Genomic DNA, 26,724 nt, shown 5'->3' on the forward strand with positions numbered 1-26,724 from the left:
CTCTAATAATGAGTGATGTTGAGCATCTTTTCATGTGTTTGTTAGCCATCCGTATGTCTTCTTTGGAGAAATGTCTATTTAGTTCTTTGGCCCATTTTTTGTTTGGGTCGTTTATTTTTCTGGAATTGAGCTGCAGAAGTTGCTTGTATATTTTTGAGATTAGTTGTTTGTCAGTTGCTTCATTTGCTATTATTTTCTCCCATTCAGAAGGCTGTCTTTTCACCTTGCTTATATTTTCCTTTGTTGTGCAGAAGCTTTTAATTTTAATTAGATCCCATTTGTTTATTTTTGCTTTTATTTCCAGAATTCTGGGAGGTGGATCATGGAGGATCCTGCTGTGATTTATGTCAGAGTGTTTTGCCTATGTTCTCCTCTAGGAGTTTTATAGTTTCTGGTCTTACATTTAGATCTTTAATCCATCTTGAGTTTATTTTTGTGTGCGGTGTTAGAAAGTGATCTAGTTTCATTCTTTTACAAGTGGTTGACCATTTTTTCCCAGCACCACTTGTTAAAGATATTGTCTTTACTCCATTGTATATTCTTGCCTCCTTTGTCAAAGATAAGGTGTCCATATGTGTGTGGATTTATCTCTGGGCTTTCTATTTTGTTCCATTGATCTATATTTCTACAGCAAACATTCTTAAAGGGAAAAACTGAAAGCGTACTAAGATCAAGAACAAGACAATGGTGTCCACTTTCACCACTTGATTCAACATAGTTCTAGAAGTTCTAGCTTCAGCAACCAGAGAAGAAAAAGAAATAAAAGGAATCCAGATAGGAAAAGAAGTAAAGCCCTCACTGTTTGTGGATGACATGATATTGTACAAAGGAAAACCTAAAGATGGTATCAGAAAATTACTAGAGCTAATGAGTGAACTTAGCAAAGTTGCAGGATACAAAATCAATACACAGAAATCACTCGCATTTCTATGTACTCAGTTCAGTTCACATGCTCAATCGTGTCTGACTCTTTGTGACCCATTGACCACAGCATGCCAGGCCTCCCTGTCCAAAACCTCAGATATGCAGGTGACACCACACTTACGATAAAAAGCAAAGAACTAAAGAGCCTCTTGATGAAACTGAAAGAGGAGAGTGAAAAAGTTGGTGTAAAGCTCAACATTCAGAAGATGAAGATCATGGCATCTGGTCCCATCACTTCATGGCAAATAGATGGGGTAACAGTGTCAGACTTTATTTTGGGGGGCTCCAAAATCACTGCAGATGGTGACTGCAGCCATGAAATTAAAAGGCGCTTACTCCTTGGAAGGAAAGTTATGAACAACCTAGACAGCATATTACAAAGCAGAGACATTATTTTGCCAACAAAGGTCTGTCTAGTCAAGGCTATGGTTTTCCAGTAGTCATATGTGGATATGAGAGTTGGACTATAAAGAAATCAGGGCGCTGAAGAATTGATGCTTTTGAACTGTGGTATTGGAGAAGACTCTTGAGAGTCCCTTGGGCTGCAGGAGATCCAACCAGTCCATCCTAAAGGAAATCAGTCCTGAATATTTATTGGAAGGATTGATGTTGAAGCTGAAACTCCAATACTTTGGCCACCTGATGTGAAAAGCTGACTCATGAAAAGCCCCTGATGCTGGGAAAGATTGAAGGCCGAAGGACAAGGGTACAACAGAGAATGAGATAGTTGGATGGCATCACCAACTCAATGGATATGAGTTTGAGTAAACTCTGGGCATTGTTGATGGACAGGGAGGCCTGGCATGCTGCATTCCATGGGGGTGGCAAGGAGTCAGACACAACTAAGTGACTGAACTGTGGTAAACTGAATTTGCCTTGAATCGGAGACCTAGCATTCCAGGTTCCTATGCAATACTGCTCTTTACAATATTGCTGTTTACACTGGACTTTGTTTCTATTACCAGTCACATCCACAACTGGGTGTTTCTATGTACTAGCAATGAATAATCCAAAAGAGAAATTAAGGAATCAATCCCATCCACCATTTCAACAAAAATAATTAAATATCTAGGAATAAAATTACCTAAGGAGACAAAAGATCTGTACACAGAAAATTATAAGACACTTGTGAAAGAAGTCAAAGATGACATAAACAGATGGAGAGATATTCCATGTTCCTGGGTAGGAAGAATCAATATTGTGAAAATGAGTGTACTTACTACCAAATGCAATCTACAGATTCAATGTGATCCCTATCAAATTACCAATGGCATTTTTCACAGGACTAGAACAAAAAATTTAAAAATTTAAATGGAAACACAAAAGATCCTGAATAGTCAAAGCAGTCTTAGGAAAGAAGAATGGGGCAGGAGGAATCAACCTTCCTGACTTCAGATTATACTACAAAGCTACAGTCATCAAGACAGTATGGTACTGGCACAAAACCAGAAATATAGACCAATGGAACAAGTTAGAAAACTCAGAAATAAACCCATGCACCTATGGATACCTTATTTTTTACAAAGAAGGTAAGAACATACAATAGGGCAAAGACAGCCTCTTCAATAAATGGTGCTGGGAAAACTGGACAGCTACATGTAAAAGAAGAAATTAGAACACTTCCTAAGACCATACACAAAGATAAACTCAAAATGGATTAAAGACTTAAATGTAAGACCAGAAGCCATAAAATTCTTAGAGGAAAACATAGGCAGAACACTCGATGACATAAATCAAAGCACAATCCTCTATGACCCACCTCCTAGTGTAATGGAAATAAAAGCAAATGTAAACAAGTGGGACCTGATTAAAGTTAAAAGCTTTTGCACAGCAGAGGAAACTATAAGTAAGGTGAAAAGACAACCCTCAAAATGGGAGAAAATAATCTCAAATGAAGAAAGGATTAATTTCCAAAATATACAATGGCTCATACAACTCAATACCAGAAAAACAAGCAACCCAATCAAAAAGTGGAAAAAAGACCTAGACAGATATTTCTCCAAAGAAGACATACACGTGGCCTACAAACACATGAAAAGGGGCTCAACCTTGCTCATTATCAGAGAAATGCAAATCAAAACCACAATGAAATATCACCTCACACCAGTCAGAATGGCCGTCATCAAAAAGTCTACAAAACAATAAATGCTGGAGAGGATGTGGAGAAAAGGGAACGTTCTTGCACTGTCGATGCGGATGTAAATTGATACAGCCACTATGGAAGACAGTATGGAGATTTCTTAAAAAACTAGGAATAAAACCACCGTATGACCCAGCAATCCCACTCCTAGGCATATACCCTGAAGAAACCAAAATTGAAAAAGACACGTGTATCCCATTGTTCATTGCAGCACTATTTACAATAGCTAGAACTTGGAAGCAATGTAGATGTCCATTGACAGATGAATGGATAAAGGAGTTGTGGTACATATACACAGTGGGATATTACTTAGCCATAAAAGGAATGCATTTGAGTCAGTTCTGATGAGGTGGATGAACCTAGAACCTATTATACAGACTGAAGTGAATTAGAAAGAGAAAGAAAAATATCATGTTCTAATGCACATATATGGAATCTAGAAAAACGGTACCGAAGAAGTTATTTACAGGGCAGCAGTGGAGAAACAGACATAGAGAATAGACTTATGGACATGGGGATAGGGGAGGAGAGGGTGAGATATATGGAAAGAGTAACATGGAAACTTACATTACCATATGTAAAGTAGACAGCCAATGGGAATTTGCTGTAAGGCTCAGGAAACTCAAACAGGGTCTCTGTATCAACCTAGAGGAGTGGGATGGGGAGGGAGATGGGAGGGAGGTTCAAAGGGGAGGGGATATATGTATACCTGTGGCTGATTCATGTTGAGGTTTGACAGAAAACAGCAAAATTCTGTAAAGCAATTATCCTTCAATAAAAAAATAAAAAGAAAAAAAATGTGTAGCCAGTTCCCATGGCTGGTGTTTACGGTGGCAGTAGATTTGCTAAAGATACTCAGGGAGCACTATTAATGAGTCTGGGTGAAGCTGATATTAATTATGTCTTCTGGTAAGTGTAGGGGATGTTTAATATGGCAGCTCATCAGAGATAAGTGCATGTGAGTGGAATGCACACTTGAGTACTTAGCATACTTAGTCATATAGTTTTGTTTTGCCTGTGAAATAAAAATTCTCCTTCTACTGTGGTTAAGGGGAACCCTCATCCTAACAGTGGGCTAATTCTTGTTAGAAGAGTCAAGCATTGTGAAGGGCTTATGATTTTAACCTACTGAGCAACTTCACTTTCACTTTTCACTTTCATGCATTGGAGAAGGAAGTGGCAACCCACTCCAGTGTTCTTGCCTGGAGAATCCCAGGGACGGGGGAGCCTGGTGGGCTGCCATCTATGGGGTCACACAGAGTTGGACATGACTGAAGTGACTTAGCAGCAGCAGCAGCAAGCTAGGAGATTAGTCCTTCAGTTTCCTGGATGTTGGAAAAAGACAGGAACTTCCTGGGTCCAAAACAAAGGACTTCATTACTCATGGCACAGTAGGAGGTGTGACCTTCATCTTCTCATCCATTTCCCTTGCCCCCCACGTTCCACATGGGCAGGGCAGAAGCAGGCCCAAAGGAATGCTGCGTATACAGTGGGCTTGTGTCATAGCTGAGGGACCGTTAATCTTAAGAACCAACCTTACAAGGATGTTCCTTGCAAATCTGCAAACTTTCTCTGGATGGAAATACTTTTATCATACTGCACAGCAAACAGATCTTCCCTCTGTCCTGCAGGGAAACAATCTCTCTCTTCTAAGACTGTTCATCTGAACATATATTTCAGAATAAAAGCAGTTACGGGATGAACAGGAACACAAAGATACCCATGAAGAATTGTCTGCAACAAGAAGTAGAAACATTTCCCTGACCCGTTGTCAGGTCTGAATTCCTAGTTTTTCTTCTGCATTATGTTTTCTAGAACTAAGACATAGTTCTCTGTTCTACGTATCATCTTCTGCTAATAGGTAACATTCTTATACATAAAGGATTGGTTGGGAAAAAGGCTGGATTATGAACCCAGGATATGGAGAACTAGACAATTCTCTGCCTATGTCTCAGGTCAGATCATCAGAATAAAATGAGGATGAGAGCCCTCACTGAATAAAAGAAGGATGAGAATCCTCTGAATAGCTTCCACTGCCCCTAAGTCTTCTCAGATATTAAGTTACATCCAGCTAGGTGAGGCAAGGACTCTGTGGCACCAGATGTGGCCATAAAGACAGATGTTTTAATGAACTTGAGACATTGTGGATTTGGATACAAGTGACAGTTTTTGATACTCAGTGATGAGCTTAAGAATCTCAAAGATGTTCAGGCAGTTGAAAAGACCTGGTAGAAAAAAAGTGATTTTCTGGGACAGAAGTGTGTAAAAGAAAATACATCATATACCCCAGGCCCCTGAAGTGGCTAACCTTTGCCTAAACATACAAAGCAGACTTTCTAAGAGTTCTCAGTAAACCACTGAGGTGATAGGGAACACTGCACACTGAATATGTAAAGAAAGGATCTCTTCGGAGCTTCAGCCAATAAAATATTCTCTTAAGCCAAAGTGTACCTTCACCTCTCTGCTTCTTAATAATGAAACTGCTGGTCAGGGTAGCAGGCTTTGGGCATCTTCAGTGTTACAAGAAGACTGACCAGTGAGTGCATATCCTCTAGGAAAGGGTTCTTTTCTCACTCTTTAAAAAATTAATTTATCAGGGAACAAAAATTCTTTAAAAAATCCTACACCTTAGAACTCTGTCAAACCAGGCAGAAATGATAACTGTTTCTCATTGGAAAATTGGAAGGCTTGTTACACAGTTGTATTATGGAAAGGAAAGAATTCATTTTCTTCGTTTTTGGCAATAAATTATTCAAACATTATTGGTAATGGGGTGTAAAAATATTAGAGGAAATTTTGAAAAGGGGAAATAAGTCACTCGTAAGTCACCCTATGTTCAGTCCCTGAACATAGTGTTCTTTTCATTTTTGAATGTTGCCTGTTGGTCCTTATTTAAATACATGCATATTTTTGGCATAGTTGCAGGAGATGTTTATAGCAAGTACCAACTCAATTTATAGATATATCATAAATGTTCTTAAAGAATGAGATTTTTCTTTAAAAATCATGAGATGTTAATGTGTTTTTAAAGTCATGTCTTATCTTACAGCTTAAATATTATTTTACTAGAGGGAATAAATACATTTTCTTCTGATTATAGACACTCAGACCAGTTGCTTTTCCTTAACATTTTTTTTTTTTTTGTAATTTAGTTGATTTACAATGTTTGTTGGTTTCAGGTGGACAGCAAAGTGAATGTTATGCATATACATGTATTCACTCTTTTTAAAGATTCCTTTCCAATATAGGCCATTACAGACTGTTGAGTAGAGTTCCCTGTGCTATATAGTAGGTCCTTATTAGTTACCTATTTTATATATAATAGTGTATATATGTCAATCCCAATCTCCCAATTTATCCTTCCCCCTCTGACCCCCAGTACCTGCAAGTTTGTTTCCCATATCTATAACTCTATTTCTGTTTTATATCAATAGGTGAGTTCATCTGTACCTTTTATGTATTATTATTATATTTTGAATTTTGATTTTTTTTTGACACACCATGTGGCATATAGAATCTCAGTTTCCTGACCAGAGATTGAAACTTCACCCCCTGCAGTGGAAGCCTAGAGTCTTAACCACTGGACTGCCAGGAAAGTCCCTGTACCTGTTTTTTAGATTCCACATAAAAACAATATCACATGATATTTGTCAGAACAATTGCTTTTTGGGGTCATTCCTAATTTTGTTAGAGAGACTTCATTACATTTCCCTTTTAATCTTGTCGACATGCAAGCATGCATTCAGTTAACCTACAAGTTGTATCAGACTATTAAAGAATAAATTAAATAGAAAAAGGGCTAAAATCCTAGCCACATTTCCCGCTGCTTGAGATTGTGATGCTTTCCCACAATAATATTAAAGTGCAAGCTTCACGAAAGTTCTGATAGCTGGGTATCCATCTGCTGTTATATTATCAGACCTTAGCTGGTACCTCTCTCTCGGAGCCATCAGTGAAAGCTTCAAACTGTCGTACGTTACTTGTGGTTTTTCTAACTTATGAGTTTAAAAAAGCAATGGCCATCATTAATAACAGACGCAATGCAGAGGATCATTGGGGGAAATCTGCGTTTGGTGGTGGCTCATCCTGCCTGTTTATGCCACTTGGCGGTTGCTCAAATCCCTGGTTCAGGAGAGCTGCGAAAGCATTGTACAAGTGCACCATCAGGTGGGAAGGCTGTCATGGCAGAGACCGCCTCGGCCTCACCTGAAATTCATTTCCTGGGCACCCTCGTTGACGCCTTTGCCATCAGGTGTGGCCATGTGACTGAGCTGTAGCCAGTTGCATGTGCGTTCACGCACTGTGTGTCATTTCCCACCCTGGCCTGTGAGTGAGTCAAAGTCGCTCAGTCATGTCCGATTCTTTGCAACGCCATGGACTGTAGCCTGCCAGGCTCCTCTGCCCATGGGATTTCCCCGGCAAGAATACTGGAGTGGGTTGCCATGCCCTCTTCCAGGGGATCTTCCTGACTCTGGGATCGAACCCGGGTCTCCTACATTGCACGTGGATTCTTTACCATCTGAGCCACCAGGGAAGCCCCTGGCTCATAAGAACCTCCCTGCTCTTTCTCTTTCCTGCTTTATCCAGAAGAGCATCCTTAGAAGCTATGAATTCCCAAGATAGTGGAACCATAATATGGAAGTCTGTTTATGATCTTCATCATCTAATGGGGAACAGCTATTTTGTACTTTATTTTAGTAAGAATCAGACTTAATTCTTACTAAATTCAACTGGGTTAGGGAAATAAGACTTCGCAGTTGTATCCATAATAGTTGTCAGTGAAAGTGAAAGTCACTCAGTCAGTCCCACTCTTTGTAACCCCATGGACTGTACAGTCCATGGAATTCTCTAGGCCAGAATACTGGAGTGGGTAGCTGTTCCCTTCTCCAGGGGAGCTTCCCAACCCAGGGATTGAACCCAGGTCTCCCACATTGTAGGCAAATTCTTTACCAGCTGAGCCACAAAGGAAACCCAAGAATACTGTAGTGGGTAGCCTATCCTTTCTCCAGCAGATCTTTCCAACCCAGGAATCGAACTGGGGTTTCCTGCATCCAGGAGGATTCTTTACCAATTGAGCTATCAGGGAAGCCCCAGAATAGCTGTTAATACTACCCTAATTAATTGTAAAATAGAAAGTTACTTGACTTGTATAATCATACATGCAGAGACACATTTTTCTTCCTCTGTAAAACAAATAAAGCCACGATGATGGCAGAGAGGGTACTAGCTAAAAGTATTTCAAAGTTAAGCACAGTTGGAAACTGAGATACTACCCAGAGGAAACAATTGTCCACAGGATCTAAGAAGCAGCATACAGCAGTGCTTAAGCATGAGGGGCCCAGTTGCCTGGGTGCCAGTCCCGACTCTGTCACTTGTTCACAATGTGACCTTAAACAGATCATCTAAACTTCTTGCAATGCAGCTGAAACTCCAATACTTTGGCCACCTGATGCGAAGAACTGACTCACTGATAAAGACCCTGGTGCTGGGAAAGATTGAAGGCAGGAGGAGAAGGGGATGACAGAGGATGAGATGGTTGGATGGTTATCACTGACTTAATGGACGTGAGTTTGAGCAAGCTCTGGAAGTTGGGGATGGACAGGGAAGCCTGGCGTGCTGCAGACCATGGGGTCGCAAAGAGTTGGACACAACTGAGCGGGTGAGCTGAACTGAAACTTCTTGCCCCAATTTCCTCAGCTGTAAAGTGGAAATAATAATAATGGTGTATATGTACTTCACAGGTAAATCTTGCCAAAGTTAAATGAAGTAAATACTTATGGGGCTTCCCCAGCGGCTCAGCGGTAGAGTCCGTCTGTAATGTAGGAGACACAGGAGATGTGGGTTCGATTCCTGGGTCAGGAAGATCCCTGAAGGAAGAAATAGCAACAATTCTTGCCTGAAAAATCTCACAGACAGAGGAGCCTGTCAGGCTACGGTTCATGGGGTTGCAAAGAGTCGGGTATGCCTGAAGTGACTGAGCATGCATGCAATACACATAAGATGCTTCCAGCAGTGCCCAGCAAAGTAAGCCCAGGACAAATGTTAGCTTATTATTAGTAGCAAGTAAGAATCGTGTCAGGCAAGACCCAGAATCTAGAGGAGAAGAAGAGAGAGCCTTTGTGTGTAGAGACTCAGGCCACAGTGGCTGTTCAATCTTCAGACTAACACCATCCTTTACTGACACACTTGTCATCTGGATAGATAAAATCTTGTGGTAAGACACACCAAAATGGAGGTGCACCTCAAATTTCTGCAAAGAATATCCCTCCTTCCTACTCATCTGCCACAGGCATATCTTGCCTCTTAGAAGGACTCCTTCCTACGTCAGCACCAAGTAGCGGGTTATATATACATCTTTCTTCCCGTTTCCTCTCAAATCCCTTCTGTCCTCTATGTCTTCAAGGTGGAGAAGCAAAAGGGATATTTACCCACAAACCTCTGCTATTGTTTATTACTGCTTCTGTCTCTGGCTAGCCTTGGGGTAAAAATGAACTGCCTTCAGGGCAACTTGAGTGATGAAACAGAATTCTATTTAAGGTCAGAAGCATGTGGAAACTTTGCACAAAATACAGAATTGAGAGATCCAGACTTAATTTGTTAAGTAAAAAAATAGACATAGAGATTTTAAAAGATTTTTATTTTATTTTTTTTGACCTTACTAATTTATTAATAAATCCATAGGAAAAAAGATGTTGCCTTAGGCTGACTCATATTTCAAAAGGGTGGCTACTTCTCTTATCTGGAGGATAATTGCTTTATAATGTTGTATTGGTTTCTACTGTACAATGATGAGAATCAGTCATTAAGTACATGTGTATATATATCCCCTCCCTCTTGAGCTTTCCTCCCACTGTCCATCCTACCCTGACATAGATATTTTTAAATCATATTTTTAAATTGTGGTAAAATATACATAAAACAAATTTAGCATTTAAATATTTTTAAGTGCACAATTCAGTGCCATTAAGTCCGTTCATGATATTGTGTAATTATTATCGCTATCCATCTCTAGAATTTGTTCATCACCCCCTATGTAAACTCTGTATCCATTGAACACCTCCCTTTTCTCCTTTCTGCACCCCTAGTAATTTCTCTTATACTTTTTGTCTCAGTAAATTTGCCTATTCCAGGTACCTTATATAAATGGAATCATACAATATTTATCCTTTTGTGTCTGGCTTATTTTGCTTAGCATAATGTTTCCAAGGTTCATCCCTGCTGAAGCATGTATCAGAATTTCCTTCCTTTTTATGGCTGGACAATATTCCATTGCGTATATATGTGCCACATTTTGCTGGTCTACTCATCTGTTGATGGATACTTGGACTTTTTCCACCTTTTGGCTCTTGTGAAGAATGCTGCTATAAACATGAGTATACAAGTATCAGCTTGAGTCTCTGTTTTCAGATCTTCTGGATGTATACACAAGAATGGAAATAACGTGTAATTCAATATGTTTTTAAATAGATTTCTACATGTATTTCATTGACCAGAACTGTGTCGTGTGATGTCTCCTTGCTGCAAAAGGATAAGATGGAGCTGAGAACATAAAGTTTTCAGTTTTTGCCCAGCCTCTGTAGTAGAGGACGGCAAGAAAATATGGACTAGAAAAAAGTGATGAGTGAATGGACCTATAGTATCCACCACATGTACATCCTAGAAGATCAATCTGAAACTGAGATTTTCTACTCCCATGTCAGGCAATATGGATAAGAATTTATCTCCTATGGTAACCATAATGTTGTTGGTATTCTATAAATTCAAATTTAATGCTGTCCTTTTCTCCTGGATCCAGTTTGGAAAGATTTTATGACTTAAAGGAACTGCCTCATCTAGTTTCAATGGGACTTTAGATAAATCTGCTTTTGATAGGTAATTACCCATGGTTTGGTTTATATAAAATAGGCTTCCCAACAGAAGGGGGGCACTCAGCTGTAGATAAAGATAATTAAATGATAATTAAAATTGGGTGGTTGAGCAAGAATATGAATGGGGAAGGGGCAACATGGCATCTTGAAAAGGAAATCATTTCTATTAGAACACTCAACTAGAAAATACAACTAGTTCTGTTTAAGGATTACTATTCACTTCCTCTGACATTTGCTATTTGATTTACTTAAGGACACTCATTTATCACCAGAAGTTTGGGAACAGGATCTAGCTATTGCATTTGTAGACACTAGACATTCAGAAAGATGACTTATCTTTATCTTAGATATACATTTTACATTTCCATTATTAAGGTCACCAAGGTGAAGATCTTATCCATGATGGATTCAAGAATGAAATGAAGGATAGGAAGATCAAAACATGAATTAGATGTCTTGTACTTGTCTGACACATACATAGCTAAGGAAAAAAGAGGTAGGATACAATTTCAGATGCATGTAATAGAGTCCCCAAATAACAATGGGTTGAACAAGAGAGAAGTTTGTTTCTCTCTTGTGAAGATGGTCCAGGGCAGGTATGTTTCTTCTCCACAGGATCATCTAGGGTCCTTGGTTCCTTTTCTCCTGTTTCTATGCCATTCCAAGCAGCAGACTGGAAGTAGAGGAAAGGGTGAAGGGATTACACAGCCCTAACTTTCCAGAGTGTGACCAGAAGTCCATTCTCACTGTGCCCTGGATTTAGACATGCGGTCACACTTCACTAGGAAGGATTCTGGGAAATACAGTTTTTATTCTGATGGCCATATGTCCAGCTAAAAATTAGGAGTACTGTTATTTCAAAAGGTGAGAGTAGGTTTTGAGATACAAAGAATAACCTTTGCTACCATAGAAGTGTTGCTATTATAGAAACTAGAACAATTACTTTAAAGCAAATTTGAAAAATTTGGAGTCAGGAGAGATCCTGGGTTTGTGCAGAAGCGAATCCATCCCAACCTCTTGACAGATTAGTAATCTATAGAATCTTAGAATCTGTAATTCTTCCTTGGAGTTTTGGGCTTTAAAATGCATGGCCAGAGGCAGCTATTGCCCTGCATTAGCCATTCTCCTGAGCAAGACAGGCTCCCATATGATTATACTATCATTTGTTGTTGTTTAGTCGCTCAATCATGCCTAACTCTCTTGTGACCTCCCGGACTGCAACCTGCTAGGTTCCTCTGTCCATGGGGTTTCCCAGACAAGAATACTGGAGTGGGTTGTCATTTCCTCCTCCAGGGAGGGGATCTTCCTGACCCAGGGATCCAACCCACATTTTCTGCATTGGCAGGCAGATTCTTTGCCATCTGAGCCACCGGGGATAGGAGACAATAAATTCTCCATCCAACGGCGTGTGCCATTGCAGATTAGATTAGTTCTCCACTGCTGCCGGTTATTTTCTGCAAAGAGGGCGGCAGCCGCGTCCTTCCCTGGTAGCTCTTATCTGAACCTGCTCACCATTCTAACGTGAGGCATGGAAAAGCAGTCAACAGAAGAGCTAGGACACAACTGTGGTGCAGATGGTGTCATAGAGAAAGGAATCAGTGGGTCGGCTGGACAGAAACTGCTTCTACTGAGCCTTGGAGTGGCCAGGGAGAGACAGGTGGCTGTAAGGGAGGAAGGTAACGGAGAGAGGAGAAGACGGCTGATCGCGAATGCAAGGAAATGTTTCCCTCTTCCCAGTGAAAGTGAACCATGGCTCTCTCGTATCAGAGGAATTGGACCAGGCATACCGAGGGGGCAGACAGAGCCCCCTCGGTATAAGCTAACTTTAGGGTGACTTGATAGAAAGGTAGGAAGTGGAGCAAAGCTAGATAATTACAGCAAGAACAGGGGTAAGGAACGTGCCCAATTGCATAGGAATTCTAAATGAAAACCCTCACACAGTCAGTCTTTATAAGGTCCAGCATCGTTTACCTCGCTGAGACTTCTGATCCACCAACGTCAGCTCCCTGCCCCACTTCCCAAAGCCCTCCTTATGCCCTTACTTCCCACCTTGCTCAGTTTGGATTGTATGTTTCATTTCTAAAACCACATCCTTACATAATGTTCAGTCTATCTGCCCCTACTCTCTGTATTTCCCTGGCAAAACCTCAACTCTGATGAAACTTTACAGACCGACCACCTGCCCCCTCTCCCAATTCCCTGCCTGCACCCCTGAGCAGTGGGATGGGGCTGGGGAAAGACCACAGTGGAGCCCACTGTGCGGAAATTCCAGAGCCCACAGCCCCACCCCGCGGTCCTGCCCATTGCCAGCACCAAGTTAGTCTCTTTCTTTTTCTGAAAGAAACTAACTGAAACTAACCAGAAAGTTATGAGCTCTGCTCTGTATTTCAATAAGTAATGAGAAAATGAAATTCAACTGGAAAATGATTGAAACCAATGATTAAAGAAAAGTAAAGGTGTAGTTTGTGTCTCACTGAGTCTAGACTTCTCAATCAGTTGTTCTATACTTGTCTCTTCTTTTTCATATCTTGTTCTTTCTCTTTATTTTTTAAAGTTATATGTATTTTTTTAATCAGAGTGATATTTAAGTAGTTTTAAGTCATATAACTATTTCTAAACACTTAAAAAGTGTTAAAGAACCAGTGTTACAAGTCTTACAATGAAGAAATTATCTAATTTCTTTCCATCCAAGGGAATATTTCTTATACATATATTAGTACAAACCTAAGAGATTAGGTTCCAGTCAGTGAGTTCACAGCCTAGGTGCCTGCACAAAAAAATTGGGCGTGCTGTCCTATGTCCTCCAGAGCTTTCTGCCTGACAACAGCTAGAGACTCCAACCGAGTCTGATGTTGGCTACCTGAAGGCTTTGATGGAATCCAGTGTTCTCAGAGTTGGTAAGATTTCTGATAAGATTTTTATATATACGTATTTTGGAAAAGATAAAGAAAGTATTTAAAAAAAAAAACAGTAAAAGAAAAAGGGACTTCCTTGGTGGTGCAGTGGTTAGGAATCTGCCTGGCAATGCAGGAGACATGGTCTGGGAAGATCCCACATAACGCAGAGGAACTAAGCCCAGTGTGCCACCACTACTGTGCCTGAGCTCTAGAGCCTGTGAATCGCAACTACTGAAGCCCACACCCCCTATAGCCTTTGCTCTACAGCAAGAGAAGCCGCAGCAATGGGAAGCCCATGCTCTGCAGCAAAGAGTAGACCCTGCCTACCGCAACTAGAGAAAGCCCTTGAAAGAGCAATGAAAGACCAAGCACAAGCAAAAATAAAAAATAAATTAATAAAATTTTTAAAAAGAAAGCAGTTTCCTCTGGTGGGAGGAAATTGGGTAACATATTCGCTATAAGCCTTGTGAACTGTTTGACTTTTTAAAAATGAATATTTATATTTCTTGATTTTCCAGTTTTATATATGATCTGTTGACTTATAGTCATAACTGAGCCTTTCCCTGTACTGGTTGTGTTTCCTTTCTTGTACAATCTGTTTCTTTGGAGTCATTTCCTCATCACCAGCCCCCCCCCCCCAACCCCTTTGCTTGGGTGTTTTTTGTAGTTACTAACAATTTAGCCCCAGACTCTCTGGTAGATGGACTTCCCTGGTAGATCAGTTGGTAAAGAATCTGCCTGTAATGCTGGAGACCCTGAGTTGATTCCTGGGTCAGGAAGATCTCCTGGAGAAGGGATAGGCTACTCACTCCAGTATTCTGGCCTGGAGAATTCCATAGACTGTATAGTCCATGGGGTTGCAAAGAGTTAGACACAACTGAGCAACTTTCATTTTTTCTCTGGTAGAAGTATAAGGCAGCTGTGTGGGGGCAGAGAAGGGGCTCTAGATTTTTCTTCTTATAGGAGACTTTCATTCATTCCTACTGTTAGCTCCTGCTAACACACCCACCTTCATAAGTAGCTGGTATCTTCAATTCCTGAGCCTTTCTGAGCCTTCCTCATTTGGTGTGAATGAGGCTATCTCTTGTTCCTCCAGACTATATGTACCCACCTTTCAATTTTCTTCAGGTTGCTAGGTAAGTTTCCACTCATCCATCTGTTTTCCAGATTCTAAAATTTTATTGACATCTCTCACATGCTCTCATCACCTCTCCTAGTCTCTCTGTTCCATTGTTTTATGTAATTAAAACTCTTCATTGTCATTTGAACAGGAATTCAACAGGTAACAGAAGTGCAGCTATTCAGTCCTCCATTCAACCTAGAATTTTCCATCCTTTCAATGTCAATCTTTTAACCTCATAATTTTGCTGAAATTCTTCTTATCAAGGGCAAAACCTTGCCTAATCTAGTGGTTGATTTTCAGGCTTTATCTTACTTGAATTCGCAGTAGAATTTGGTGCAATTAATCGCCTCTTCGTTTTGCATCACACCCTCCTGTTCTTCCTCTTGGTCTCCTTTTCTGCTTCTCCTCTGTCTCACCTCTAAACCCTGCAGTGCCATAGGCTCCATCCTCTACCTCTCCTGTCTTCTCTATTTACAGTCTCCTGGGTGACATGCAGACCTGTTGGGTTAATACCATCTACATGACAATATTTTCCAAATGTATATCTCCAGTTCCGATCCCTGCAACACCCTGGAGCTCCATACTTACATAAATCCATCTGTCTATTTCTAACTGGGAGCCAAACAGGCATCTCAAATTTGACCTCTTCTATACAGAACTTGAGTTTCTCCTTCAAACCTGCTCCTGCCTCTATCTTCTCCATTTCAGTGTATCTATCCAGATTTTGCTCAGATTGAACACTCAGGAATCATTGTTTATTATTCTATTTCCCTTATACCCATGTCAGCTTAACCACAAGTTATAACAATTCCATCTTCAAAATAAATCCTGGTCAGACAACCTCTCATCACTTCCCCTTACTGATCCAAGTCACCCCATCTCTCATTTGGACCCTTAAAATAGCCCTTCTGTCTTCTGGCCTTTCTGCCGTTATTCTTGCCTTCCTCCTACACCTACAGTCTATTTTCTGCATAGCAGTGAGAATGCTCTGTATAAAGGGTAAGTCAGCAATGTCACCCCTACTCACAACTATCCGATGGCATCCATCCATCACACTTCGAACGAAGCCCCTCTCTTACCAAGGATGACATGAAGTTTACATGAGCTGCCTTCTGCCTCCCTCTTTAGATTACTCTCTGCTCTGGCCACACTGGCCTTCTTTGGATATCCCAGCGAAGATAAACCTCATGTCTCCATCCCCTTAGAAAGCCACCCGCTTCCCCAGGTCCCTGTGCCCCTGGAGACAGCTGTTCTCAGTGGTGACCACTGGGAGGGGGGTGAGAACTCTGGGCAGGGGGAGTGGCCGTAACATCCAGCCCTAAGTATGCCACCAAACAGAAGGGATAAGGGCTAGAAAATGTTGTAATATGGTAAATATTTTTAGATATAGCCCACATAATTCACACAGACAGAAGCTATTTGGGGTTCTCCATAATTTTTTATTTTTTGGCTGCACTGGGTTTTCGTGGCTGTGGTGGGACTTTGTTTAGTTGCAGTGATCAGGGGCTACTCTCCCTTGTGCTGCATGAGCCTCACCCCGCGGTGGCCTCTCTTGTAGCAGAGCACAGGCTCTAGGCACACAGGCTGCAGTGGTTGCAGCCCCCAGGCTCTAGAATGCAGGCTCCATCATTGTGGCACATGGACTTAGTTGCTCTGTGGCACATGGGATCTTCCTGGACCAGGGACCGAAGCCATGTCCCCTGCACTGGCAAATGGATTCTTAACCACTTTGCCACCAGAGAAGTCCCCTCAACATTGTATAAGAGTGTGTAAAGGAGTCCTGAGATCACATAGTTTGAGAATCACTGTGATAGACGGAGCCTGGGGTGGTGGGGAAATTTGTATTCAATGGGATTTGTGTAAAAATAAACAATGCTATTCAGTTGGCTGTGCTGTGGGCCTTGGGGTGCAAGCTGGCTCTCTGGGCATGGCCGAGACATAACTCCAGAGAGGAACAAGCCCTGAGTCTGAGAACAACGTCAGGGACTTTGGGCATCTGGCCACCAGGTATCTCCCTTGTAACGAGGCCACAAGCTAATGCTTTGCTCTCAGGGGACAACATTGGCCAGTGCCAATCATCAGTAGGAAGATTCTTTTTTTTTTTAGGCAAACTTTAACACTTTAATACAGAAAAAAAGACACTTCCAAGAATAAATGCCATACAAATAAAAAGTTTTTTAAAAAGTGAAAGATATTAATAAACAAACCCCTTTATTATCAAAGTATACTAAATAGTTAAATTTAATAACATTGTTCAAATTCTAGCTTATAATGACATTGTAATGTTTTTCATAATATGGCTGTTTCAAGACATCATTTAATATAGTTACTTTTTAAACCTTATTTTCTCAAACATTAATTTCACAATTCATTTAATTATTTTACATTCATAGAATGTAGAATAACTCCAGGGAATGAAGAACCCCAGGGAGACTCTTCTGGGGGTTCCACCTCTTACCCCTACTCTTGCAAATATAAGATTCTCATGAGGAGCCTAGGAAGTTAGAGTTGGGACTATTTGTAACAGCAGCTATGAGAAGCAGAAAAACCTAAGCCTCGTTGTCCAGCCCAGTCTCCTCACGCCAGTGTCTAGGGCACTGAATGGTTATGACTTCGTTTGTCCTGGTGGGATCTTGGGGGACGTGGGAGCAGAAACCCTGGACGCTGGACCACCCCCCAGGTGAGCTGCTGAGGCTCCGTGTGACATGGCGGCGCCTGCCGGGCCTCTCAGCAAGTTGTTAGCCGGGTGTAGCTGCCTCAGCTCGACAGTCTGTCAGTGGCGTTTATTGGGAGCGCGCTAGCGATGTAAATCAGTAGGCAACCCAGGCATTGAAGAAGCAGTTCCCCGGAGGTGTGGGCCAAGTTACCTATCTATCAAACCTTGTCTCTCTGCTGACATCTGGAAGAACCAGGTGACACCCACACACCCGAGGCCTTGGCAGTGGCCCAATTAAAGGTTGCAGTTTTTTCTTTAGTTACTTTCTGACCTTGGAGTTGCAGACTATGAGTATTCGGCTTTGCTTCTGACCAAACCCCATGAATGTCCCAAGGTCTAAGTGAATGTCGGTGAGCCTGCATAAACGTGTATCACACGTTTTGTTGGGTCACTTTCAGTACGACCTGGGATTGATCCCTGGACGACGACTGATCACTGAGTACTCAATTCCACAGGCAGAAGCAACCTGTCCAGAGAAAACCCTGAACATGCCACTGGATAAAGGTTTACACGGGCTTTCTGCCAGTGAATTGCATTTGATAGTTGTGTGGGTGCAGCCCGTGGCAGGAATCCACACTGCTCACAGGAGATCTCGCTCACAGGAGATCTGTGGGGCCCTGGGGTGTTGCAATGTCACTCTGTCTGGGTTTAAGTGACAGCCAGGATGTGGGATTTGGTGATTATTTTGGGGTTGGTTTGTTTCTAGCTCAGAAGACTATATATAACATTGAGAGAGGCATAACTTCTAGATTGTCAAGGTTGGTGCTAATAGTGAATGATATGCTAATATATGTTACATGGAACCACAAGCTTGCAAGAGCAATGCTCATGCACCAGATGAAAGGGTAAATCTTCTGTTGTTTAATGGGAAAAGAAAGCTGGCAATGTAAATGCAGTCTTAATATTTTTTTTTCCAGCATTGCATGTGTAATTAGGCATTCAGTGACTTCCTCATCTAAGGAAATTTGACTTTAATGGGAGCTATGTGGCTAACTAAGGATGGAGTCTTTTGAAAATGCAGGGGTGCGGATGGGAAAGTATTAACTGTTAAGATGGATTATTTCCTTGGCCTTGAAACAAACAAAGCAAGACAATCCCCCCTAACCCCCCACCCCCAACACACACTACCCATCTGCCAGTATATAAGCTATGTGGATAGATGCTGGATTCATTTTCAGAGCCTTAGAAATTAAGCCGGAAAGGTCAGATAGTTTTTGTCTCCTAATGTTTGGGTCATTTAAGGCTCCCCTGCAAAAGGGTTTCTGCTAATAAATGCATTTTCATTGGTGTCTGGAAATTGCATTGGTGTATGGTGCAGTCTCGTGAAGTCTTAGGAAATTAAGGCAAAACCTTGGGTAAATCCAAAGTTCACAATTAGGAAGAGAAAGTTTCAAGCACATAGTTTAAGTACAGCTGATACAATAGGAGCATTCCTCACCCACCCTCCCCACCTCCAAACATCCAGAGAATCACAGGCAACAGCTGCCTGACCAGGGTGAATGCCAGAGGTGACAGCACTCAAAATGTTTGCTGGTGCTACGAAGGAAAAGGTTAAGAAAGAGAGGCAGAAACCGAGTTTAAAGATTGTATTAATAGACCATGGACAGTCCTCAAAGGCAACCAGTCACTTCCAAGCCTCAGCTCCCCCTGCGTGGTTCATCCTGGGGACAATCTTTGAGAAGACACAGTCTCAGAAAGCCAGTCTGAGTCATCCCCATATCCTCAGCTTAAATGGCCAGGATTCCTACATTGTTTCAATTCATGGGGCTTAAAAGCCTATCAGGGAAAGGAGTTCTTTCTAACTGATAATTTTTTTAAAGTTCTGGAATAAAATATACCTACCACTCATCTCCTAGCATTTTACAGAAAATATGTTGAGCTGTCAAAAGGGGGCATCCTTGCTTTTCCAGACGAAAGAGTAATTTGAGTTTGCTTTTTAGAGAAGCCTGGGTTGGAGTGGTAGGCAGCAGCAGAGCTTGTAGTGATTCTTAATGCAACAGGTGTCCTACTTAGGTCACACCTGGAGGCATGGATCCTGGTGTCTATTGAACAACCTGGCTCCTCCGTGTGTAGCTATGGGCCAGCAGCATCAGCATCACCCGGGAGCCCGTTACGAATATGGGATCTCAGCACAGCCCAGACCCACTGGATCAGACTCTGCGTGTAATGAGGTCCTGAGTGGTCAGTGAACACCTTCAAGTTTGAGAAGCCCTGTTCCAAAGCCATATTTCTGACTTCCCAGAGACCAATAATTACCCAGTGGGATGGGGGAGAGGTCAGGGGAGTCTTTTTAAAACAGATTCCTGGTCTTCCAACTTGCACCTACTAATCCAGAATTTTCGGCAGAGAGGTCTGGTGATCTGCATGTTTAACAAATGTCCCAGGTGGTACTAGTCCTGAGTGATATATGAGGACCACTACAAGATACTTTTATATTTTGAAGGAAATACATACTGATTTCGACAAGAAACTGCTTTCTCTAGAGCCTGTCTTTCTTTTGAAAAGGTGCGGTCTCCATTTTCCTTCGCACGGCTACTCTTGAAGACAGAATGCTAAGGATGGGGCGGTGGAAAGTGAAGGGGCAGTGTCAGAACCGAGTGTGGCAGGAGAGGTTGGCAGGAGAGGCTCTGGGCGTCCAGGAGAGGCTCTGAGGCTGCGGATTCTGGAATTGCCAGCAGAGGGCAGCAAAGCACGCCCTGATGCGGGACCAGGAGGCCTGTGTGGTGTCGATCGTCCAGAAAGACTCGCTTGTGGGACTTTCTGCGGCTGTTGGTGGACCTCGCGTCTGGCTGGACTGACACTATGTTGGTCACGTCAGTGGGTTCTCAGTAGACTGGCCTGGGTCCGAATGGGAGCCTGGTGAGGTCTGAGCCCGTGTTGTCCAATAGCAATAGAATGTGAACCACACTGATGATTTTAACTTTTCTAGAAATGCGTGTGTTAGTCACTCATTAGCGTCTGACTCTTTGCAACTCTGTGGACTGTAAGCTGCCAGGCTCCTCTGTCCATGGGATTCTCCAAGCAAGAATACTGGAGTGGGTTGCCATAACTTTTCTAGAAGCTGCATTAAAAACAAAACAAACAAAAAACAGATGACATTAATAACATATTTTACTTAACCCAATATATCTAAAATATGATCATTTGACATGTAATCAATATAAAATGATTAATGAGATACTTTGTTTTTGTGTGTATGTTAACTCTTTGAGATGCAGTGTATTTTATACTTAGAGCACAGGTCAGTTTGGACCAGCCACATTTCAAGTGCTCAGTGGCCACTCGTGGCTAGTGGTTTCAGTACTGGTCAGCACAGGTCTGAGTTGTTGAAGAGCCAAGGGAAAATTATAAGAGTGGGGGTGAAGGGGAGACTAGAACCACAAACAGGCCATCTGGCCTGGGGACAGAGTCTTGAGTTTTGTCCTTGATCAGTTATTCACTGAAAGGCTACATTTCAGTTCTTTATTGAGGAGGCTACTCTATGCAAAGAGTAGGGCTGGAGGCTGGAGATACATAAACCCTTGAACACAGTCTCTGATGCTGAGGACTCAGGTCCAGACTAGTGGGGTGGTGGCTTGTTTCCAGAATCTCTCAGATCCCCGAAAAACCTGCTGCAGCAAATTTCTGAGCAGGCACTGGGTGGATCCCAAGACAAATCGTTTGACCTACCCTGGGGGAGAGGCTCCGAATGACAACTAAGTCAAATTGGCTTTGTTTTGTTTTTTCCTTATTGTAATCATTTCCAGGTTTACTCAGAAGTTGTTTGTAACACACATTTGTTTGGTATGGAGAAAGAAAATCTGGCTGAGGTAAAAAAATCCGAGTTGGCTCTAAGAGTCTGTGAAAGGGAAAACCAGTGTATCATCAGCTAACACCACACAGGAATCCCATCTGGGGCATCCCCTGACCTTTTACCAGGGGTCGCACCCACCGCATTCAAGGTCTCTTATTCCCCCAGCAGTGCTGTTCTAGGTTAATGCTATTTTGGGAATGCGGTTCTTCATTTCAGTGTGAATTTCCTCATCTTTCTGCACAAATTGAGTGAAATCCTTAGTGCATTTTTTTTTCTTAGATGGATGGAAGCTAAAAGAGAATGGAAGGCCTCCAGCTGTTTGAGGCTCTGTCCTCAACGACAATCAAAATTCTCCATCTTTTCTTGTTCTTGGCACTTTCTGATTGAAATAAGATTCCAGCATTTATCTGCACCTGCAATTTTGACAAGAAAGGAAAATTTAAAAGACAAGTGAAAGAATTCTCTGAGGGAAGTCAATGAGTCGACAGTAGTCAGACGCCGGCAAATCTCTTTTTGCATTCCTCCGTCAATTAAGCTACAGTCACATATTGGAGAGAACTTAAGTCTGTGAGTGGAAATGCAAAAATGTGCGTCGATCAGTAGCAGGAACCTTCCTTTGGAGCGAATATTACTTGGAGAGCAGCTGATGATCCATTTGGCATTGAAATGAAGAGGATTTTGAGTCAAAGAGGCCACTTTAAATTATAGATTTGAGTTTAGTTGAAGGTCAAACTTACCTTGCATGAATAAAATCTTCAGAGATTTTGGAATATACTCAGAAAATGCAAGCTATCTTGAGCACATAAGCATTTCCTTCAGGGGATAAAAGTGGTTTAATTTTATTGCCCTCTGCATAATTATTGACCGTATTAGCATAGGAGATGCTGAAAAAGAAGGCAGAATAGCAATCTGATGACCGCTTTGATTCTCAGCAGCTACAGCCATGGGTTTTGGCAGAAAGTTGCTTGGAGACCAGGGACAATGGTAGGGGAATTTGGTGGTAGCCAGTCGTTTCACTGTGACTCAACAGATGGGAAAAGTGACCCGCTGAGAGGTCTCTTGTGACATACATAGTCTTCTGTCTCCAGGAATTTGGGGACCATCTATGGCATCATGTTGATGATTTGTCTATCTGGATTCATCTGTTGTTGTCTAGCCGTGTTGTGATTCTTTGTGACCCCATGGACAGCAGCATGCCAGTCTTCCCTGTCCTTCACTATCTCCCAGAGTTTGCTCAAACTCATGTCCATTGGGCTTCCCTTGTGGCTCAGAGGTTAAAAGTGTCTGCCTGCAATGCAAGAGACCTGGGTTGGATCCCTGGGTCGGGAAGACCCCCTGGCGAAGGAAATGGCAACCCACTCCAGTATTCTTGCCTAGAGAATCCCATGGATGGAGGAGCCTGGTGGGCTACAGTCCATGGGGTCGCAAAGAGTTGGACTGAGTCAGTGATGCTATCTAACCATCTCATCTTCTGCTGCCTTCTTCTCTTGCCCTCAATCTTTGCCAGCATCAGGGTCTGTTCCAACAAGTTGGTTCTGTAATCAGACTCAAAGCTTCCTGGCAGCCAAGATGAAGAAGGAAATGTAGTGGGTTACAAACTCTTCATTTAGGAAGAAGAAATGTTCTCAGTTCTCAAAGGAAACTCAAAAGGGTTTATTCATGAAGAAGTACTCTAAACATTAAATTACTTGATTCATGGCTGTAATATTCTTTTCAAAAGCTACTAGCTCACCTTGCAGGTTTATGATTAGGACTCAGAAAAGTGTAAATACATGTAAAAGGTTTGCAAACCTGTTAATATGAATTAACTTCTTTTCTCAACTCCTCCCCCAGTGCTAATCTAAAGCCTATGTTTAGATTAAAGCTCATGGCTTGCTGTGTTAATTGGATTACAAAGATAATCCCCCTCCCATAAAAAGTAATCTCTGCAGGTTGGGGGATCTACATTCTGCTGCATTTTCTAGGATTATCTCTCAAAAGCAACAGATTAGAAGTGCTGGTTGGTGCAAATACGCTGGGGTTTGTGTTGTAATCCCTTCCAGTGACGATGTGGCCTGGGGAGGCTCTGAGGTTATAAATGAATGGAGAATGCCAGATTAGCAATCCAAACACCTGAGTCCTAATCTTGGTATTGCCATTAATTACTATGGCAAGTCATTTTACTTATCTGAGATTCAATTGTCTCTGCAAAGTGAGGAGATGGTACCAGATCAACATTTCTTAAAACTTGGTCCGAGGTAAATTGGTGCCTCAAAATGTTAATAGATATTGCATGAATGAAGAATTGGAGATCAAGTAGATTTGGGGAAATTTGCATACCATCATCTCCCTTTAGAGCACCACAACATGGTTCTTAGAACTGTGCGCTAAATGTACATATTTATGTGTGTATGTATGAGTGTGTGTATATGATACATCATATACACATGTATTTTTTTCCTTTTAAAAATTTATTTGTTTTTAATTGGAGGATAATTGCTTTACAATAGTGTGTTGGTTTCTGCCATACATCAACATGAACCAGCCATAGGTATACATATGTTCCCTCCCTCTTGAACCTCTCTCCCACTTCCCACCTCTTTAATAGATCATCATTGATTGTCAGACTCACATTGATTTAATTCCAGCTTCAGGATATTAATAGAAAAAAATATATTCATACACATGTTATGAAATTATTTCAATGACAGAAATATTAAAGTAGAAAAAAAATCTTGAGTTCTGGAACTAAAGTAATAGAGTGCAAGGGGAATGAGACTGAATGCCGTCATATTTCAGCCAGTGTCATTAACATGTAAAACAAAGAATGTGTATCAGATAAGTAGACTGAATCTAGGATGAGTCTTACAATTCAATATAAAAACAACCTAATTAAAAAATGATTTGAGTAGCCATCTCCAAAGAAGATATACAAATGGCCAATATGCATGAAAAGATGCTCAATCCTAGGGAAATGCAAATCAAAATCATGAGGTATCACTTCGTACTCAGCAGGATGGCTATCACCACAAATTCTGATAATAGCAAGTACTGGCAAGGATGTGGAGAAATTGGAACTCTTGCACACTGCTGGGGGAATGTAAAATAGAGCAGCTACCTTGGGAAACAGACTGGCTGTTCTTCGAGAAGTGAAACATAAAAGTTGCCATAATAATGATCTGACCAAACAACCATCAGATTATTAATTCAGCATGACATAGAGAAAGGGTAGAGCTTGGGCTGGGGGAGTGGAACTTTCTGACTTCTGGGAAGAGATAACTCATGTAAACAGAGAAACTGGCATTCCGATTTATAGTTCAGTCTCTTGTGAGTTTAGTTAGCTGGAGTTCACCACTGAAAGTTGGCTTATCTCTGAATTCGTTAATCAAGTCCATTTTCAAAAACATAAGGCTGAGAGTCTTATGCTGGTCAGTAAGATATTCATCAAGACCATCCAAACTGTGAGGTCTTTTGAAGACCCAGGAGCTGAGTCTCTGTGGATGACACCCATGACCTTTCTGTTCACACATCTTTCTAACTATAACCAGTGTGGCATCATGATACATGAACTGACATTGATCTTCAGTAGCCTGAGCAAGAATCCTGCCAGTACTCTGGACCCACCAGCCAATTTTTAAGTGAGACCTTTAATTGCTATTGACTGATCTGACATTGAAAGTGTGGACCTGCGGTCATTTGTTTGGCTGCTTTGACTCGAAAGGGTGAAAAATGCACTCAGAAAATGGAATAGTGTTTGACCTTGCTGGGAGACTCAATGGCCTAGAACTTGTTACTAAGGCAGTTGGTGCATGTCTCTTTTGCTCTCTGCCCTGTGTTTTGGCTGCTGAAAGCATGGAGCTATAGGCACAGGAAGGCATGTTTTCCAGGCCAGGGATGAAGAGGGAGAGGGGTTCAGAGTTGGTTGACTTGTAAAGTGAGAAAGGACCGTAAAAGGGATATCTTGAGGCTGTGTCCTTGGGGGTGTTCTTCTATACAACAAATATAATACTTAGCTCCAGTACTAGACAGCAAAGAAGACCAACTTCCCCCAAGAAGTTTATATTCTGAAATATGAATAAGGTGACCACAGTAACTAATCTGCTAACGGGGAGACCTAATTGGTTGCATTGTTGGGTACACGGTCATTGATGCTAAATATCTAAGCCAAGGTGCTGCTAGAAGGTTCAGAAGATATAGGTCTGGGGAGGGTGGAAAGGATCCAAATAATGATAAAATTTGTGAGCTTCAGCACTGAAGATGAGTGCCCAGGGCAAGTTTGAGCAGCAAAATTTGGAGATGAGATTTACATAGTGACCTGCATATGCAGTCAAAATACAGATACATTGAACTATACCTTTCCGCTTCCTCCTTTTAACACTTGTTTCAAGGTACCCCTCAGGGCTTATCTTGGGAACCCTGCCTGTGGTGATCGCTCACCTTGCTAGAGTGCATAATGGGCACCACACTAAGAAGACGGATGCAGCTTGATTTGGGAGGAGAGACAGGACCTGGGGGCAGTGACTTTAGGCTAAGAGGAGACATTTAGAGGGAAAGGATATTAGCAGAAAATTTGGGCACAGTCAGTAAAGAAGAAAAGAAGGAGGCCAGAGAGAGGAGAAGCTGGTCAGAGGTTGGGCAGCAAGGGGCAGAGGGGGCCTGGCTGGGGCTCTTTGCTAGCAGGGGGCCCTTCTACATGGTAGACTTCTATTTCCATTTCACCAGACTCTGTTGTTGTTTATACTTTAAAATATTATGAGGTACAGCAGAGAGAGAGGAACGGTGTGAAACACAGCAGGAGTTTGACAGTGACAAATATAACTAGGTGGCACAATGAAAACAAGAAGATAAGAATAGATTAGGATATTAAGAAAAACAAGGTATTTCTTTAGAAAAATAAAAGAGGAAGAGAAACTGAAGTCAAAAGAGGAATTCAAAGATGAATTTTATGAAAGGGCTGGAAATTGGATGCTGCCACAAGAAAACAATTACTATTCACAGAGGGGCCAGATCTAGGTTTGGTGGGGGTGTGTGGGGGGTGTGGTCAGAAACTTAAACAGTTTGGGGAGAGGGCCTTCTAAGAGAAAGACTACAAAATTATGCATACCAAATTAGAAACAGGCCTTGGAAGGGGCCTTTTGCCGAGGGTGGGCCCTGAAGCTTAAATCAATAGCTTCACAGTAAATCATCTTGCCAGTTTGTGGTGGGGGCTCACTGATCTCCTGTGCTCTGCTCTGCGCCTCCAATTCCCTTTCCAGATGGCCTCCAGCACAGTCTGTGGGAGGGC

This window comes from Ovis aries, chromosome 3 (genome assembly GCF_016772045.2).
Source record: "Ovis aries strain OAR_USU_Benz2616 breed Rambouillet chromosome 3, ARS-UI_Ramb_v3.0, whole genome shotgun sequence".
Classification (NCBI taxonomy): Eukaryota; Metazoa; Chordata; class Mammalia; order Artiodactyla; family Bovidae; genus Ovis; species Ovis aries.